The sequence below is a fragment of the Oncorhynchus keta genome, chromosome 29 (genome assembly GCF_023373465.1).
Source record: "Oncorhynchus keta strain PuntledgeMale-10-30-2019 chromosome 29, Oket_V2, whole genome shotgun sequence".
NCBI classification, from domain to species: domain Eukaryota; kingdom Metazoa; phylum Chordata; class Actinopteri; order Salmoniformes; family Salmonidae; genus Oncorhynchus; species Oncorhynchus keta.
In genome coordinates, this window is record NC_068449.1 from 14,859,472 (window position 1) to 14,872,743 (window position 13,272).

A 13,272-nucleotide genomic window follows, 5' to 3' on the forward strand; every position below is an offset into this window, starting at 1 on the left:
AGATCATTTGAGACAGGGTTTGGGGAGGCTGCTGTATGGACTTGCCTTAGGCACTGTGAACCCCTCCAAGCCCAAATAAGTGACACAGTACTTTCAATCACTGTCAAGAGACTATCTGTCCTCCAAAACAACTTTCCCTCTAACTGCCCTAAGGCCTAGGCACTCTTACTCTCTCTTGTATGATCACACTACTTTTGGTTTGGAGGCGTGGTTTTTGGAAAAAGATATCCTACATTGGTGTTTTGTTCAAGGGCTCCGCATAAGTGGGGAAATGTATCTTTCCATTGCAATATTTCAATCTAACAAGATTGGATTTAGTACTACATTTCACTGAATTTGCTTCAGGTTAGACTTTAGCGTGTAACAAAACAAGTTCTGTGTGTAGCCAGAAGGAAATTAAATCCTGTCATTTTCATTTGCCATATATTTCTAAATAATTTCCCCATGAAGAACACTATCTCAAGTTGAAAAACTTCCTTCTTTTGGATTTAGATCATATTTGAGGGGTAATAGCTTGTTCTGATAAAGCAAATCTGAACTTATTTTATTGTTGTTTGAAATAAGGCATATGGAGAACTCAACTATTTTTACTATTTTCATATATCTCTGCGTGTCTATATTATCAAACAATTTACAAACAAATCAAACAAAAAATTAAGAGCACCAGCAGCATTTGTAGAAGCAAAATCATCATCCCAACAACCCATTGAAATGTGCAGCTTTTTCATTTCTCTGAAACAATCCAACTTCTGAATTCATAAACAGCATTTTAATGTGGCTTCTATCCAAACCTGCTACAGATGTAGGATCTTCATTTGAGCCAGTTTGCTACAGTAGGAAAAGAATCCTGCAGCAACAGGAAATGTGGATTATAATTAATGGCCATTTTTGTAGGGGATGATTCATTTTGCATAAGGGAAAATCAAGTCTGAAGTTCTCTTAAGCAACTAAATTGGACATGTCCTTTGAACTCCTCTGTTGTATAATCAGCTGGGAAATTTGATAGGTCTAACTCCAATGTAGTCTAAGCGCAGTCAGTTCAGATGCACCTTGTGAAGATGGGGAACCTGATCTCTTTGGCATTCACTGAGCCAGGAACAGATTCGAAAATACAAGCTGTTCACACATCATCCCACAGGGAGAGAGAATTGACCAGCCAGCAAATTAACCATCTGTCCTTTGCATTCCATATGCATCAACTGAGTTGTTTTCATATACAATGTGCAATCACTGTACATATCAATAAGGTCCTGTAACTGTGACACATGTTGAGTACTGTATCGTTGTAACGTGTTATCATGAAAACATAGCGAGAAAAATAAACGTTTAATACATTTTTGCAAATGTATTAAAAATAATAAACAGATTCTTTATTAATATAAGTATTCAGACCCTTTGCTATGAGACTCGAAATTGAGCTCAGGTGCATCCTGTTTCCATTGATCATCCTTGAGATGTTTCTAGAACCTGATTGGAGTCCACCTGTGGTCAATTCAATTGATTGGACTTTATTTGGAAAGGCACACACCTGTCTATAAGTCTCCACAGTTGACAGTGTCATAGAAAATAATCAAGCCGGTCTCCAGAGTGGTCTAAGGCTGTGCTTCTAGAGATTCTGGGTTCGAGTCCAGGCTCTGTCGCAGCCGGCAGCGAATGGGAGACCCATGGGGCGGCGCACAATTGGCCCAGCGTCGTCCGGTTTAGGGGAGGGTTTGGCTAGCAGGGATGTCCTTGTCCAATCGCGCACTAGCGACTCCTGTGGCGAGCCAGGCGCCAAGTGTACGGTGTCTCCTTCCTCCACACATTGGTGCGGCTGGGTATTGTGTCAAGAAGCAGTGCTGCTTGGTTGGGTTGTGTTTCGGAGGTTGCACGGCTCTCGACGTTCGCCTCTCCCGAGTCCTTACGGGAGTTGCAGCGGTGAGACAAGACTGTAACTACCAATTGGATACCACGAAATTTGGGAGAAAGAGGGGTAAAAATAATAATATTGTTAAAGAAAAAACAAAGCTATGAGGTCGAAGGAATTGTACGTAGAGCTCTGAGACAGGATTGTGCTGAGCCACAGATCTAGGAAAATGTACCAAAAAATGTCTGCAGCATTGAAGATCCCCAAGATCACAGTGGCCTTCATCATTCTTAAATGGAAGAAGACTCTTCCTAGAGCTGGCCGTCCGGCCAAACTGAGCAATCAGTGGAGAAGGGCCTTGGTCAGTGAGGTGACCATCTACACACAATACCTCACAATGAAGAAGGAAAGACATTTTTGCAAATGGTCACTCTGACAGAGCTCCAGAGTTCCTCTGTGGAGATGTGAGAACCTTCCAGAAGGACAACCATCTCTGCAGCACGCCACAAATCAGGCCTTTATGGTGGAGAAAGCCAGACGGAAGCCACTCAGTAAAAGGCACATGTCAGCCTGCTTGGAGTTTGCCAATAGGCACCTAAAGACTCCCAGGCCATGAGAAACAAGATTCTCTGGTCTGACAAACCAAAATGTAACACTTTGGCCTGAAGGCAAAGGGTCACGTCTGGAGGAAATCTGGCACCATCCCTACTGGGAAGCATGGTGGTGGCAGCATTATGCTGTGAGGATGTATTTCAGTGGCAGGGACTTGGAGACTAGTCAGGATTGAGGGAAAGATAAACGGAGCAAAGTACAGAGACATACTTTATGAAAACCTGCTTCACACCGTTCAGGACCTCAGACTGGGGTGAAGGTTCACCTTCCAACAGGACAACGACCCTAAGCACACAGCCAAGACAATGTAGGAGTGGCTTCGGGACAAGTCTCTGAATGTCCTTGAGTGACCCAGCTAGAGCCCGTACTTGAACCCGATCTAACATCTCTGGAGAGACCTGAAAATAGCTGTGCAGCAACGCTTCCCATCCAACCTGACAGAGCTTGAGAAGATATGCAGAGAAGAATGAGAGAAATTCCCCAAATACAGGTGTGTCAAGCTTGTAGCGTCATAACCAATAAGACTCAAGGCTGTAATTACTGCCAAAGGTGTTTCAACAAAGTACTGGGTAAAGGGTCTGAATACTTGTTTAATTGTGCTATTTCCGTTTTTCTATTTTTAATACATTTGCAAAAATGTCTAAAAATATGTTTTTCCTTCTTCATTGTGAGGTATTGTGTGTAGATTGATGAGGTAAAAAAAATGTGGAAAAAGTCAAGGGGTCTTAATACTTTCCAAATGCACTGTACGTACTTGGCCAAGACAGTTTTTACACACTATAACTATATTGGCCATCAAAAGGTGCCATCTTGAATTAGACTGCAGGCTAATTTATCCAGGAGAGCCTAGTATTGTTTGTTACAAAGAGGGTCGTCAGGCCTCTTTACTCCAGATTCCACACTACTTTATTGGAAAAATTGCCTGAGAATAGTTTGGAGCCAGCACTTCTATTGGACCTTTACATTTTCTGTTGGACTTTATACTTGGGGTTCCATTGGGATTACTGTCTGTATTTTCTTGGATTACAAATATTTATTTGGACTTGGACTTCTTTCAAAGGCTCAACCAAATGTTCTGGTAGGACTAGATGTTTCTTGCTGTAACGGCTGTTGGATGAAGGAGAGGACCAAAGCGCAGCGTGGTAAGTGTTCATCTTATTTCATGAAAAAACGGAACACTGAATAACAAAACAACAAAGAAACAACCGAAACAGTTCTGTCTGGTGTAGACACACAACGACTGAAAATAAACACCCACAAAACACGATGGAAAACAGGCTACCTAAATATGGTTCTCAATCAGGGACAACAATTGACAGATGCCTCTGATTGAGAACCATACCAGGCCAAACACAGAAATAGAAAATCATAGACAAACTAACATAGACAACCCACCCAACTCACGCCCTGACCATACTAAAACAAAAGACAAAACAAAGGAACAGGTCAGAACGTGACACTTTCCAATTTCTCACATGGAATAGCCTTAATTTCTTAGAACAAGAAGAGTTTCAGAAGAAAGTTATTTGTTTCTGGCCAATTTGAGGCTGTAATCGAACCCACAAATGCGGATGCTCCAGATACTCAACTAGTCTAAAGAAGGCCCGTTTTATTGCTTCTCTAATCAGGACACCAGTTTTTAGCTGTGCTAACATAATTGCAAAAGGGTTTTCTAATGATCAATTAGCCTTTTAAAATGATCAACTTGGATTAGCTAACACAACGTACCATTGGAACACAGGAGTGATGGTTGCTAATAATGGGCCTCTATGTCTATGTAGATATTCCATAAAAAATCTGCAGTTTCTAGCTACAATAGTAATTTACAACATTAACAATGTCTACACTGTATTTCGAATCAATTTGATGTTATTGTAATGGACAAAAAATGAGCTTTTCTTTCAAAAACAAGGACATTTCTAAGTTACCCCAAACTTTTGAATGGTAGTGTATGTGTGTGTGTGTATCTATGAATATATGTATGTGTATGTATATTGATTTAAAATAAATACAAAAAAAGCATCATGGTAAAACATTTTTAGTGTAAACTTAATTGACTAAATCCAGATGTAAAGCATATTGACATTATAATGGAGAAATATATTTTAAAATTAGATCATGTTTGAGAACTTAGAACAACCATAATAAAAACTACACAGTCAAGAAGAATCAAAAATGTAAAAAATGGCATGGGGGCCACCATTATAATGTTTGAATTACTCAGCATGAAAACATTTAAAAAATGTATGCACTCACTACTCCAGTCGCTCTGGATAAGAATCTCTGTCATTTTTTAAAACAAAAATGTAAATAGCATAAGAACATGATGTAAGCCATTGGAAAATGTGTAGAATGGCAGGAAATGTGCTTTAAAATAGCAAATTTGTTGTCTCTGCGGTGAAGAGGGCCTCTAGAAGTTGGCAGGTTTTTAGGTCAAATGAGAATGTAGTTCCTCAACAGGTCAGATATTTTCGGGATGGTGTTTAAAATATCCACTGTGCAATATATTGAATGCTGAGTGCCTAACAGAGATTATACGGTCACATTTTCTTAAAACTTGGTATGGCTTGGCCAGGATCGAACACCCAACCTTCTGACTTCAAAAAATAAACTCTTACCACAAGACTACGTGGTAGGCTCAGTAAATGGGAACAATACCAAAGTACAGGTAAAACACACCAGGACGTGTGCTCCGGGCATGTGCTGACCAACTGGCAGATGTCTTCACTGACATTTTCAACATGTCCCTGATTGAGTCTGTAATACCAAAGTGCTTCAAGCAGACCACCATAGTCCCTGTGCCCAAGAACACAAAGGCAACCTGCCTAAATGACTACAGACCCGTAGCACTCACGTCCGTAGCCATGAAGTGCTTTGAAAGGCTGGTCATGGCTCACATCAACACCATTATCCCAGAAACCCTAGACCCACTCCAAATTGCATACCGCCCAAACAGATCCACAGATGATGCAATCTCTATTGCACACCACACTGCCCTTTCCCACCTGGACAAAAGGAACACCTATATGAAAATGCCATTCATTGACTACAGCTCAGCGTACAAAACCATAGTGCCCTCAAAGCTCGTCACTAAGCTAAGGAACCTGGGACTCCCTCTGAAATTGGATCCTGGACTTCATGACGGGCCGCCCCCAGGTGGTGAGGGTAGATAGCAACACATCTGTCACACTGATCATCAACACAGGAGCTCCCCAGGGTTAGGTGCTCAGTCCCCTCCTGTACTCCCTGTTCACCCACAACTGCATGGCCAGGCACGACTCCAACACCATCATTAAGTTTGCTGACGACACAACAGTGGTAGGCCTGATCACCGACAACGACGAGACAGCCTATAGGGAGGAGGTCAGAGACCTGGCCAGGTGGTGCCAGAATAACAACCTATCCCTCAACGTAACCAAGACTAAGGAGATGATTGTGGACGACAGGAAAAGGAGAACCGAGCACGCCCCCATTCTCATCGACGGGGCTGTAGTGGAGCAGGTTGAGAGCTTAAAATTCCTTGGTGTTCACATCAACAACAAATTAGATTGGCCCAAACACACCAAGACAGTCGTGAAGAGGGCACGACAAAGCTTATTCCTGTCACGTTCTGACCTTAGTTCCTTTGTTTTGTCTTTGTTTTAGTATGGTCAGGGCGTGAGTTGGGGTGGGCAGTCTATGTTTGTTTTTTTCTATGCTAGTATGGTTCTCAATCAGAGGCAGGTGTCGTTAGTTGTCTCTGATTGAGAATCATACTTAGGTAGCCTTTTTCCACCTGGGTTTCATGGGTGTTTATTTCCTGTTTAGTGTTTGTAATTCACCTTACGGGAATGTTCGTTTGTTGCTTATTGTTTTTGTTCAGTGTTCATTTTGCTTCATTAAATTATGGACACTTACCACGCTGCGTTTTGGTCCTCCGATCCTTCTTGCTTGGTTTTGGTCCTCCGATCCTTCTAGCGTGGTAAAGGGCAGCAGCGATCGCAGGACTCATGGACTTGGGAGGAGATTCTGGACGGTAAGGGACCATGGGCACAGGGCTGAGCAGGCGGCAGCGAAAGCCGAGAGGCGGTGGTATGAGGAGGCAGCACGGCAGCGCGGCTGGAAGCCCAAGAGGCAGCCCCAAAAATGTATTGGGGGGAGCACATGGGGAGTGTGGTGAAGGCAGGTAGGAGACCTGCGCCAACTGGAGAGAGAGAGGGACCGGGCAGGCACCGTGGTATGCCGTGAGGTGCACAGTGTCCCCGGTGCGTGTGCATAGCCCGGTGCGGTACATCCCAGCGTCTCGTATCGGCCGGGCTAGAGTGGGCATCGAGCCAGGTGCCATGAAGCCGGCTCAGCGCATCTGGTCTCCAGTGCGTCTCATCGGGCCGGTTTACATGGCACCAGCCTTACACATGGTGTCCCCGGTTACGCAGTATATTTGTTAGAAAAGGGAAATGGGTTCACTAGAGTGTATCCGCTTGAGAGTGAGCCAGAGCCACCCACAGATACAAAACACCGCAGAGAGGCTGCCTTGGTGATAGAGTGAGCCAGAGCCACCCACAGATACAAAACACCGCAGAGAGGTTGCCTTGGTGATAGAGTGAGCCAGAGCCACCCACAGATACAAAACACTGCAGAGAGGTTGCCTTGGTGATAGAGTGAGCCAGAGCCACCCACAGATACAAAACACCGCAGAGAGGTTGCCTTGGTGATAGAGTGAGCCAGAGCCACCCACAGATACAAAACACCGCAGAGAGGTTGCCTTGGTGATAGAGTGAGCCAGAGCCACCCACAGATACAAAACACCGCAGAGTGATAGAGAATGAGCCAGGGCCACCTACAGATACAAAACACCGCAGAGGTTGCCTTGGTGATAGAGTGAGCCAGAGCCACCTACAGATACAAAACACCGCAGAGAGGTTGCCTTGGTGATAGAGTGAGCCAGAGCCACCCACAGATACAAAACACCGCAGAGAGGTTGCCTTGGTGATAGAGTGAGCCAGAGCCACCCACAGATACAAAACACCGCAGACAGGTTGCCTTGGTGATAGAGTGAGCCAGAGCCGCCCACAGATACAAAACACCGCAGAGAGGTTGCCTTGGTGATAGAGTGAGCCAGAGCCACCCACAGATACAAAACACCGCAGATAGGTTGCCTTGGTGATAGAGTGAGCCAGAGCCACCCACAGATACAAAACACTGCAGAGAGATTGCCTTGGTGATAGAGTGAGCCAGAGCCACCCACAGATACAAAACACCGCAGAGAGGTTGCCTTGGTGATAGAGTGAGCCAGAGCCACCTACAGATACAAAACACAGCAGAGAGGTTGCCTTGGTGATAGAGTAAGCTAGAGCCACTCACAGATACAAAACACAGCAGAGAGGTTGCCTTGGTGATAGAGTGAGCCAGAGCCACCCACAGATACAAAACACTGCAGATAGATTGCCTTGGTGATAGAGTGAGCCAGAGCCACGCACACACACTAAACACTGCAGAGAGGTTGGCTTGGTGATAGAGTGAGCCAGAGCCACGCACACACACTAAACACCACAGAGAGGTTGCCTTGGTGATAGAGTCAGGGAACATCATACATGGTGTTAAGGGCCCATCTCCTTTAATGTTTGCTTTTGATGACATGCACGGCATCTTACTTGTATGTGTCGGCGAATGACTAAACTGTGGTTTGAGTCCAAATACCATCGTAGGTCCTGGTCTATTGGAAGAGAAATAACGACGGCTAATGCACTTTTGTACATCGCTCTGTTTCGTACATTTATCAAACCAAGCGAACAAAAGGTTTGTTGAAGAAATGTGAAGGCTAGGATACTCTAGTTTACCTGGAAGACATCCCAGGTGTACAAGGGAACTACATCTGTTTACAGCCCAACAAATGGGAGGTAGACTCTTCACTGTACACAACTTTTTTTTTTACATTGTATTGATTTATTTTGAGTATGTATGAATGAAGGTGTTTCTTAAAATGACGGCATGATATATAAATCATTATTACATTCACTGAAGTGTGGGCCTACTGAAACCATTATCAACTGTGTTGGTATCTATCAAATATAAATTATTTATTACACGTGGACATTGTCAATGATTACATTACAAATGCTGAGTTGAAATGTCTGATATTAATTGTTTTTAGTCTCTTTTCTCTGTTGTCTAAAGTCTCTTTTCTAACTTATCCTGTACTTAATAACAAAATTCTGCAGGTTTTGGTCCTGCAGGATTCCTGCAGGTACTGTATTGCCATATCTATGCATAGTCACTTTCCCCCTAACTTCATGCACAAACTTACCACACGACTAACCTGTTTTGATCATTTTTTACTTTGTTTTATTTCGTAAACTTTTTCTTAACTCTTTCTTGAACTGCATTGTTGGTTAAGGACTTGTAAGTAAGCATTTCACGGTAATAATTTCACAGTATTTGGCGCATGTGACAAATAAAGTTTGATTTGATTCCTGTACGAATATCAAAAACCTGAAGGTTTCAGTCCTGCATGATTCCTGCAGGAATTGGTTTTGGTCCTGCAGAATTCAACCTGGAATTACTTGGAATCCAGCAGGAATTGTCACGTTTGTCCAGGATATTCAACATTTCTGCAGGACAATTCATACTCCTGCAGGAGCATCCTGTAGGAGATTTTTGTAAGGGCACCCCTTATAAGTGTGGAGCTAATATAGTTCTGGCTTTTAATCTTCGCTTGTCTCCATCAACACTTTTTCTTCTTCACATTTTCAAACAGTACATTTATATTTTCCAATGGGGCTATACATTTGGGTGTGTTTTTGTTGTTGCCTGAGTAGTCTTGTTTCACTGCCAAAAATAAAATAGAACCATCTAGTGTTCAGCGAAATAACAACACAATGTCAAATACAGGTAGCCTAGTCAAATAATTAACATCCAATCACATTAACCGTTACTCTCTCGCGGGAAACCTTCACTCTTGCACAGACATTCAGAAACGAAACATGACAATAAGAAAAATAAGCCACTGGAGTTTTGTGAGCAAGAATAAAGACAACTTTCGAGTAGTAAGACATGTATAAAAGCAATAGATACCATTAATAAGAAGGGGCTAGAAACATCTTATATGGTGAGCTACCAAGTGGCTAGGACAGGCAAGCCCCCTATTATTGTGGAGGACTTAATTCTTCCTGCTGCCGCGGATATGGCTGGGACAATGCTGGGGGAAAAGACCAAAAAAACTATACAGACAAAACCTTCATCAAACAACACTGTTTCACGATGCATCAGTGACATGGCAGGAGATGTTTTGAAACAATTACTGCTTTGCATTTCTGACATCAAATGGACTTTGGTGGTCAAGATGTGTTGATATCTGTACTGATGGCACCAAAGCCATGACAGGGAGACATAGTGGAGTGGTAACTCACATGCAAGCAGTTGCTCCCGACGCCACTTGGGTACACTGCATCATCCACCGAGAGTCTCTTGCTGCCAAGGGAATGCCTGACAGCTTGAAATATGTTTTGGACACTACAGTGAAAATGGTTAACTTTGTTAAAGCAAGGCCTCTGAACTCTCGTGTATTTTCTGCATTATGCAATGATATGGGCAGCGACCATGTAATGATTTTACAACATACAGAAGTTGGCTGGTTATCAAGGGGCAAAGTATTGACACATTTTTTTTAAATTGAGAGACAAGCTTAAAGTTTTCTTTACTGACCATAATTGTCACTTGACATCTTGCACAATGATGAGTTTCTCACACGACTGGCCTATCGGGGTGATGTTTTTTCTCGCTTGAATGATCTGAATCTAGGATTACAGGGACTCTCTTGCAAATATATTCAATGTGCGGGACAAAATTGAGGCTATGATCAAGAAGTTGGAGCTCTTTTCAGCCTGTATTAACAAGGACAACACACAGGTCTTTCCATCATTGTTTGATTTTTTTTGTGTGCAAATGAACTCACGCTTACGGACAATGTCAAATGTGATATAGCGAAGCACCTGAGTGAGCTGGGTGAACAATTACGCAGGTACTTTCCCAAAACGCATGACACAAACAACTGGATTCGTTATCCCTTTCATGCCCTGCCTCCAGTCCACTTACCGATATCTGAACAAGAGAGCCTCATCGAAATTGCAACAAGCGGTTCTGTGAAAATGTAATTTAATCAGAAGCCACTGCCAGATTTCTGGATTGGACTGTGCTCAGAGTTTCTTGCCTTGGAAAATTGCGCTGTTAAGACACTGATGCCCTTTGCAACCACGTACCCATGTGAGAATGGATTCTCGGCCCTCACAAGCATAAAAACTAAATACAGGCACAGACTGTGTGTGGAAAATGATTTAAGACTGAGACTCTCCAATACAACCCAACATCGCAGAGTTATGTTCATCCTTCAAGCACACCCTTCTCATTAACCTGTGGTGAGTTATTCACCATTTTTGATGATCAAATAATGTTTTATATGCAAGCTGGCTAAATAAAGAGCAAAATTATTGGTTATTATTATATTATTATCGGTGCCCTGGTCCTATAAGAGCTCTTTGTCACTTCCTAAGAGCCGGGTTGTAACAGAAACTCACACTAATTCTTATGTTTAATAAATGCATCGTATAGTGTGTGTGTGACAGGCTTAAAATGATGGCAAAAAAACAACATTTGATAGTGCGCTGACCCTGGTGCTAACGGGGGTACGCAGCTGGAGGTTGAATGTTTGAAGGGTACGGGGCTATAACAATTTTGGGAAACACTGGACTAGAGGAATTAACTTTTGCACTTTGCAATAGAGACTGTACTTCAGGTGTGCAATGTTTTTCAAGTAAACATTAATTTGGTCTTGTGAGACCTAACGGATTACTTCCTATTTATTTATGTCAAACTGAATCATATGTCGGTTGTCATTCAGTCCAAACATGAGAAGGGAAACTGTGAGTTCTTGTGCTTGTAACCTTTAATTGCATAACTAGGCACCTTTGGCTGAGTAGATACTGACCCTCTATGTAAGACAAATTCGAGGTAACAATACTGTAGGCTCATCACTGTTTCCTACTAATACTACAAACAAGTACAATTGGAAAGCTCTACTGTGGAAAAAGCACGTACAGTTGAAGTCGGAAGTTTACATACACTTAGATTGGAGTCATCAAAACTTGTTTTTCGTACCTCTGAAAGTGGAACCTATATGCATGTATTTTGGAACTGTAGAGAGATTGCCAGATTCTGATATACATACTGCTGCACAGAAAATACTAGATGTCCAGTTTGGTATGACCCCGTGTATATATCTTCTTGATGCCCAGCAGGACTTTGTTCTTGATCCTGACAGAGAAAATTTGCTTATGACTATTACATACTTTGCTAAGAAATGTAGTCTTTTATTGTGGGCCTCTAATACCCCTCCTACATTTAAAATGTGGATTGACCAGATTGTTGACTTTCTCCCTCTTGAAAAGCTCACTTATGACCTCCGCAAGAGACAGCCCAATTTTGATAGACTCTGGTCTCCACAACTCAACTATATTTCAAATTGGACAGAGTGAATGGGGTGATTAGGGAAATGAGCAGATACATTGTGTAAGGTGCTGTAAAATCTAAAAACGAATTATTTGCTTGTCGTCTCAGCTAAGGCTGGAAAAAGCTAATAAGAACCTTGATAGTGCTGCTGCAAGTTTTATATATATATATTTATTTTAATTTTTTAAATAATTATATATATATATATATATATTTTTTAAATATATTTTTTAAATTTAGTATTCTTATTTTTTATTTATATTTTTCGTCACATCGTTGAATGTGGAATGTGTTTTGTTGGTTGATTGAAAAACAAGAAAACTTAATAAAACTTTAAATTGAAAACAACTTGTTTTTCAACCACTTTGCAAATGTCTTGTTAAACAAACTATCATTTTGGCAAGTTGGTTAGGACATCTACTTTGTGCAAGTTCTTTTTCCAACAATTGTTTACAGACAGATTATTTCACTTATAATTCACTGTATCATAATTCCAGTGGGTCAGAAATGTACATACACTAAGTTGACTGTGCCTTTAAACAGCTTGGAAAATCCCAGAAAATTATGTTATGGCTTTAGAAGCAATTGGAGGTGTACCTGTGAATGTATTTCAAGGCTTACCTTCAAACTCAGTGCCTCTTTGCTTGACATCATGGGAAAATCAAAAGAAATCAGCCAAGATCTCAGAAAAAGATTGTTGACCTCTACAAGTCTGGTTCATCCTTGGGAGCAATTTCCAAACGCCTGAAGGTACCACGTTCATCTGTACAAACAATAGTTCACAAGTTTAAACACCATGGGACCACGCAGCCGTCATACTGCTCAAGAAGGAGAAGCGTTCTGTCTCCCAGAGATGAACGTACTTTGGTGTGAAAAGTGCAAATCAATCCTTGTGAAGATGCTGGAGGGAATGGGTACAAAAGTATCTATATCCACAGTAAAATAAGTCCTATATCGACATAACCTGAAAGGCCGCTCAGCAAGGAAGAAGCCACTGCTCCAAAACCGCCATAAAAAAAAGACAGACTACGGTTTGCAACTGCACATGGGGACAAAGATCGTACTTTTTTGAGAAATGTCCTCTGGTCTGATGAAACAAAAATATAACTGTTTGGCCATAATGACCATCTGTATGTTTGGGGGAAAAAGGGGGATGCTTGCAAGTAACCCCAAGCATACTTCCAAAGTTGTGGCAAAATGTCAACAAAGTCAAGGTAAGGACAACAAAGTCAATGTATTGGAGTGTCCATCACAAAGCCCTGACCTCAATCCCATAGAACATTTGTGGGCAGATCTGAAAAAGCATGTGTGAGCAATGAGGCCTACAAACC